Raw genomic sequence first — 7,286 nt, 5'->3', positions numbered from 1 at the left:
AGTACGCACAAGCTCAGCAAATTCTCCGTGTCAGACAGTGCTTGGAGAACCGAGCGGTGATCCTTGTTGTAGTGGAGCCTCCACACACGCTGTCACCTCAGCAGTGCCACCGTCCTCCAGTTCTGCAGAGAACTGTTGGCAGAACGAGCTTTTCTAAGGGCAAAGTCTTCCAAAAAGCCAGAGCATTGCACCTCCCCAGAAGACTATAAAAGGTTCACGCCGCATTTCTAGTTTTTGCTAATGGCTTTTTGTTTCCATCACAAATAACACCACCAGTATCACCTATTTCTTTCCATTTAGGGTCTATCAATCTCTCCAGACAAAACATATCTGCTTTAGCAATACTTCTCTTTAGCAAACAAACCATGGCTGCCTTTCTTGGGATCTTCTGTTCTTAACTGTGTTGACCACTGGAGATGTTTTCCATAATTTCAAAGGCACAGTGTTCCATGCTGTCAAAGACTCCTTCCTTCTATCAGCCACCTCTTCATGTTTCTATAAACAGGAATAGGCAGGGGCATGGAGCCGAAATGCATCTCCAGTTCTGGGTTTGTTGGTTTTTTTTTTTTCTTTTTTCAGTGTTTTGACCAGATAACTGCATGAAAGAGCAAGAAGACACCTCACATCCATAAATTGTATCTTCATGTCATCAATGTTTTGGACAAAACCAGAATGCCATAACTTTTCTGTTGTTGTTTTCCTCTTTTTTTCAAATGCCTTTCAGATTTAATGTTGTGTTGGTTCGTTGCAACTCTAGCAACTATGTCTATGATTTTTTAAGATGTACATTAACAAAGTTATTCTGCTCATCTTGTGAAGGAAGGAGGAAAGTGAAAAAGCTTAGCAAGAAAATGACATTTGCAAGCAATCATTCCTATTCCACCTCATACTAGAGCTTTTACGAAATTAACACTTTCTGAGTAATAATAAGACAAAACATATTATAATTTCCATCCAATATGGAAAATTAACATTATCTCACAATTCCTCTTTCATTGGCAGGCTGACCCTCTTGGAGTTCACAAGAATAGCGCATAAGAAAAACCTCCTCAGATTTTTTTATCCTCCTTATTTTCAGGCATGACACTTTAGTAGAGTCTTTTGTAGCCAAGGATCCAGACATGAGCATGCACAAGGAGGGGAGTAACCGGCTGGGCAGCAGTACTGCACTAACGATGGCAGTGGTTATAATGGATCACAAACCGAATTTGCGTCAACACAATAAAGATAATACATCACAGAAATATTTAATAAGGCTGCTTTATGTAGGACGCCCATGACAATTATCTTGCTTAAGTCAGTATTGGTGAAATCTCAGCTGGAATATTGTATCCATTTTCAGGTACCACATAAAAAAAAATAAAACCAGATATAAACCAACTGGAAAGAGCATAAAGAGAGCAACAAGAATGCTGGAAGGCTGAAGAAATCTAACCCCCGAAAACAAATTGAAATACTCTATTTGCTTAATCAAAAAAAAAAGAAAAGAAAAGAAAAAGCAGAGCGCTTATGTCAGAACCGAGAGGGCACAAAACACCAATATTCCATCCTGTTACAGTAAAGGTCAGCAATCAAATGTTCATGTCCACTGAAGGTAGAATAGGAAATAGAGTTAATACACAGTATTATCTGGTAAAGTAACAAAAGTGACGTGTAAACAATAAAAACACTAGTCTGGGAAGTTGTAGAATGCCCTGCATTTCACATTTTTTAAGGACAGGATACACCAACATCTGTATGGGATACAGATAAGCATCTCTCGTCTCAGAGTCGGGATGGGACCTAAGGACCTCCTGATGCCCCTATGATAGCTATATTTATTATTACAGCAAATACAGGAAGAAAAATACTGGTGAGAAAGGAATATTTCAATTAGAAGACACAGAAGATCAGCACCTTCTCTAGATATATACACTAAAAAAAAAATAATAATCCCATGACAATATTCCTGATGGAAAACTGGTTAGTTTTCAGTTGGAAGTCATCAGAAATTATGCCCTTCCACAGATGGCAATGGCCTTCTACATGTCATGGAAAGTCTTTGTTTTGTATTCTGCCTCTGCGGCAGCGATCTGCACAGGTTTCTAGGAATGCAATTTTGTCATCCTGATGTTTGGCTGCCACTACTGGCCACCCCAGTTCTGCACCAGTACCCTGTGCTATCAGTCACCGCTAGCTGTCTACACCCAGAAACAGCACACCATTAAGCAAACCGCTCCAGATAAATCCTGTACAGAAGTAACAGGTTGATTACACCTTACTGCTGCTCTTTGCGCACTTCTTCCATTACCAAAGTAGCAAAAGCTCCATAAAGAACTAAACCCTTCCACCTGTGCAACCTCACAGGAATACACATTGTAATGGATTTACCAGTTTCTTCTTCATGCAACATTGCAGCATTTTGAAAAAGAAGTGGCATAGGCAAAAATCAAAGCATGCCAAGAGAAAAGGAAGAGTAATTTGTCAGGTTGACCCAAAGAATTCACAAATTCCTGAGAATTCCCTGTCAGTGCGCTGTGAAAGAAAACCATACAGCTGAGTAGCAGAACAGCACTCCATGGGATAACTGCCCAGAATATTTCGAGATGTAAATTAATACAAGAAAGAACCGTGCACCCCATTAACAGTGAAAATACCTTAAATCAGCATAACAAAATGGGGTGAGTGTTACTTGTGCTCAGTATAGTTAAATAGCTGTAATTAGATCAAACAAAGTAGATTGATGTATCATCCCTTTGTAGACATGCCCTCCGAAGGTAGGTCAGGAGCTAAGTTCAGTAAAACAGTTTCACTACTGCAGCTTTTATCTAACAAGGCACAGCCACACACTCGCTCAAAAGTAAATACTACGTAGAAGAATTGCTGAGTTCCAAAGAAAAAGAGTTTATAGAGAAGATGGCATTCTTAAATAATAGCCTTATTTTTTTTAAGTAATAAAACTCTCCTAGTTGATTTGATAATACACCTTTTGCATAAACAAAGTACAAAATTTTGGTTACAAATTCATTTGTGTCAAGGCGTTTGAAGGTCTTTTTTGAGTTGTCCCCTCATCAGTTAAGGTGTCTACACAGAAAGGGTGAATTCTAATTTGCTTTATTCTTTCAGAACCTTTTAATTAAATGTTAAGAAAATAATGTAGAACAACGTTGCATGAAATACGGTTACTAAATTTCAGAGATGAGCAAAACATAAGGTAGCAGATGGTATGAAGAGGATATACATGAAGAAATGTAAATAGTAGGGAAGCTCACGAAATCAAAAACGTAAGGCAGAACTGAAAGCGCATGCAAGGCCCCTGGGAGAGCAGAGGAGATGAAGCAACAACTGAGCTGAAAGATATCAGACTTCCCTGACAGGAAGCTCTAATCTTGCAGAAGGAAAGACCCATCGTAACGAGGGGAGTCAAGATTGTCGTGAAGGGTCCTTAAAGTAAAGATGGAAGGAGTGGAGGAAACAAGGACAGAGTTTGCAGGTGCCAGCAAATACATTCATCAAACGCTCTTTGAATCAAAAAGAACCTCCTTAGCCCCCAACTATTCCAGAATTGTAATCAATAAGTAACCAAGGTATTATGAAAGAGCTAATAGTAGAAAATAACCTTGTATTGAAAAAAGACAAGACGAATTGTTTAAATTAGGCAGAAGACCAAACAAAGAGCAGCTTGGTAACTAATCAGAAGAGTTCTAATCATCAGGAGCAGTCACAGCGTTATTAAGGGGTTAGGAAGAGACAGCCTGCACATTGGCATCGCTTGGTACAGAACCTGCACTCCACATGAATTATTGTGGCTACAGACCACTGTCTGGTAGCCCTGTCTTTTACGATATAGCCTGACTAATTAGCGAGTAGATGATGACATATCTGCATATCATAGCAGAGTCTGGGTGAAGATCAGGAAGATCTTTCTAATCTTTGAATAAAAAAGTTATCAGTAACAGCCCAATACTGTTAAATGGAAGCTACTAAATACTGCTTTAAGGTAGAGGATATTTAAGGGTGAAGGGAGGCACGCTTGAGAAATGGGGCTTAGTTGACAACTGTAATTCAGTTGAACAGTCGGGAAATGGTAACTATCCTAAACATTTATATTTCAAAAAGTTGTTAGAAACTAGGGAAAAAAAGCAGTTGCTTCCTCTTTTGCTACAGGACTTTTTCTAGCCAGTCACAGGCCTGTGAAATACATCACTAATTTATGAATTTGTTAGAATTAATCACAGTGAATATTCTACCAAATATGGGAGGCAGGGGAAGGAGAAACTAGTGACCCGGTGTTACAAAAGCACCTAGAACCTATGTTCAGAAGTTGAAGAGCATTTTCTTTCTTTCTTTGGACCAAAAATATTGCCATCTTAAAGATGCCTTTACATGTCTCCATCTCCAACAGAAAAGCCAGAAACTGCACCAAGATGAGAGAGATACCGAAATATAGACAGGCCAGGGTACAGAGTTTGGGTGATAAGTCTCAGGAACTGCAAAAAGGAATGGCTGGGCCACAGATTTTCTTAACGTCTCTGCTTACTAATCACCAAAGGTTAAACTCAGTTAATAAAACCTGGGAAGCTGAAGAGCTGCTGATTTCTGAAGCGGCCCTTCCATGCAGCTGCAGAGAACACTGCGTTGGTGTCAGGAAGTGACATACCTTGTCCTATGAAGCGAGAGAGAGCGCCAAGAAGACACCAAACTCCCCAACAACCTGTCTGCAGCTAGTGAAAAATATCATTGTATTCTGAGCATCAGAAAAGCAAAACAGAGAGAAAACGGCAGCAATGTATGCAAACGACAGCATCAAAGAACTATGGGACCACTATCTAAATACACTACATGACTCTGAGCCCACTGAAGTCACCTGATGGTGCTCCCTCCATCATGAAGATGCATTTGGTGACAGGTGGCTCTTTCTGTTTGTCTCATGCCAAGCACATCCTCATAGCAGAACGCCACAGAGCTCGTTCATTGAGTCTGAATCACAACTCTTCTCATTTTCTGTCTTCTTCTGCCCCAAGTTCAATTTGTCTAGGTGATTTACGAGGCAAACTCTGGCTACGCAAAGCTTCTCTCCTTCTGAATGGAGGAACGATTCAGATAAGAAAAAAATCTCTTGAGTTAATAGAGGAAACTGGAATTAACCACATTTACGAAGGTATTTATTATACATATAGGCCAGATGATGCTTAGCACATTTAGTATACACATAAAACTGCAGATAGCTGCTAGGAAGAGCAGAAAACAAACAAAACTGATTCACAAGTTTCTTAATAATTTAAATTAAGCCACTAAAGTAACAGAAAAAGAAGAGTTGCTGGGAATAGCAACAGATATCCATCAATTGCAGCTTGCTGCTTATAGCAACACACACGAATTTAAAAGCAGTTGGCTCCACATCTCCTTAGATACCCTCAGGCTGAAGGACTGCTAAATTGTAATCAATGTGACTACATAACCCCCCAACAGGCACTGCACTACTTTCGTGGCTGTTGATTTCATAAATTGTCTCGAGGTTCTTTGTCATGAAAGACATTGTATAGAATTACAGAAAAAAAGAAGACTGCAACTTACGGGCCTGGACCTGTGAAAGATGCATGCTCTTTGATGACTCAGCAGTACACGGGGGACCATCGGCACTTTCTAGATGGGAACCCAATGCTAAGAGATAATTTGCAAGGAATAAATCTCTACTGTATAACTTCAGCTTATCAGTTTGGAAAAGACCATGTGCAGAATTCTTAAGACGCAATGAAATCACAGAATTAAAAATTTTAAGCATAAAACCCATTATTAAGTCATCCAAGTCCATTTACAGTTATTGATGGTAAATCCATCTACTCCAGATGGGAAGAGGTCACTCTCTCCTTTTTCCAGGGCAAGTCTATGAATAATTTGAGTGATTAAAGCTCAAAGCAGGTGTGAAAATGAAAAAGACCAGGAAAGCACAGGGGAAAGAAGCCACACTCACATGAAGGTACTTAGCTTTCATTCTGGAATCAAAAAAGGTACCCTCCATTCCCCCCAGTCCATACAGGCACAAAATACAGATGAGTTTTTTCCAAAAGAGTTGTCACTTTTAAAGGCACATTGAAATCTTATTTTCACTTTGTAAGTCTTCCTTCCTCCATCGGAGATGACCTAAATTTTGAGCTGAAGCATTCACAGCATCCTTGCTTGGAATATAAAACAACAGCAAAAACATCAGGCTGCAAAAGAGGCAAAATAATAGGAGGGAAAATTACAGTGAAGACCTCCCTGAATAACAGGAGGTCACAAACGCTGCAGAAATAGATGCTGAAGTAGTACTACCCAGAGAGAGTGGACACAAAGTGATTGCATTTACAGAAACCTAGCAGAAGACAGGTGGGCAGGATGTGAATCTAAGCAAACGGCCACAGTTCTGGGAATACCCAACAGTTCTCAAAATTTCCCCTCACGTATTGCTGTATTCTTGGTGCAAAAAAATGTCAGACACCAAAATCCAAGAGCCTCCTGTTACAAAAAAAGTAAAACTTGAAAGCTTACTAGTAAAGTATTCAAATGGAATTAAACAGCTACAGAAAGGGGTAGAGGCTATATTTTATACGCTGAAGAGAAAAATGTATGGAAAACACATATAGGACCAGGTAATCAGTAGTATAGATGACTGAACGTTCATGCAGCTCATTATTTAAAAAAAAAAAAACAACAAACTGTACTTGCAGATCCATTTATTTTGTTTTATTTTGTCATCTTAAATAGTCAACAAAAACTAAGGTTATAATCTGTGCCTTTTTAAAATTCCATTCAACAGATGTTCATAAACAGACTTGAGCCAAATTTCAGTTCCCCAAAAGGATATTCAGCCAGAGAACTTTTACAAATGGATGATAAACTCCCGCTTTTCCCCTTGTAATGATTGCTTTTCTGAGACATCAAATCCTCTCTTAGCCTCATTACAAGTTCCCACCAGCATAAAACGTATTTTTCATTTCCATTTCCTATAGTATTGTTTTCCAAAAATGGCACTGACGTTCCCAGCACAAGACAACTCTCCTTCACTCCTTTTTTATGTCATCTCCTCAATACAGTATGAAGTGATTGTCTCAGTGACAAGGCTCTGTTCTTTTAAAAAGATGAAAAAAATCCAACTGGTACTAATAAATATTTACTTAATGTAAGGAAAAAGGAATTCAACAATTAAGTACGAAAATTACAGAAAAAAATATACACGTTTGGAAAGGCAAAGCTGTAAGAAGTTCAGTCCTTTTTACGAGAATGACTGCTCAATAGCTCCTTTTGGGACACAGTGAGATGACTTC

This window comes from Larus michahellis, chromosome 19 (genome assembly GCF_964199755.1).
Source record: "Larus michahellis chromosome 19, bLarMic1.1, whole genome shotgun sequence".
Classification (NCBI taxonomy): Eukaryota; Metazoa; Chordata; class Aves; order Charadriiformes; family Laridae; genus Larus; species Larus michahellis.
The sequence above is the reverse complement of the archived record's forward strand: the minus strand, read 5'-3'. Positions refer to the sequence as shown.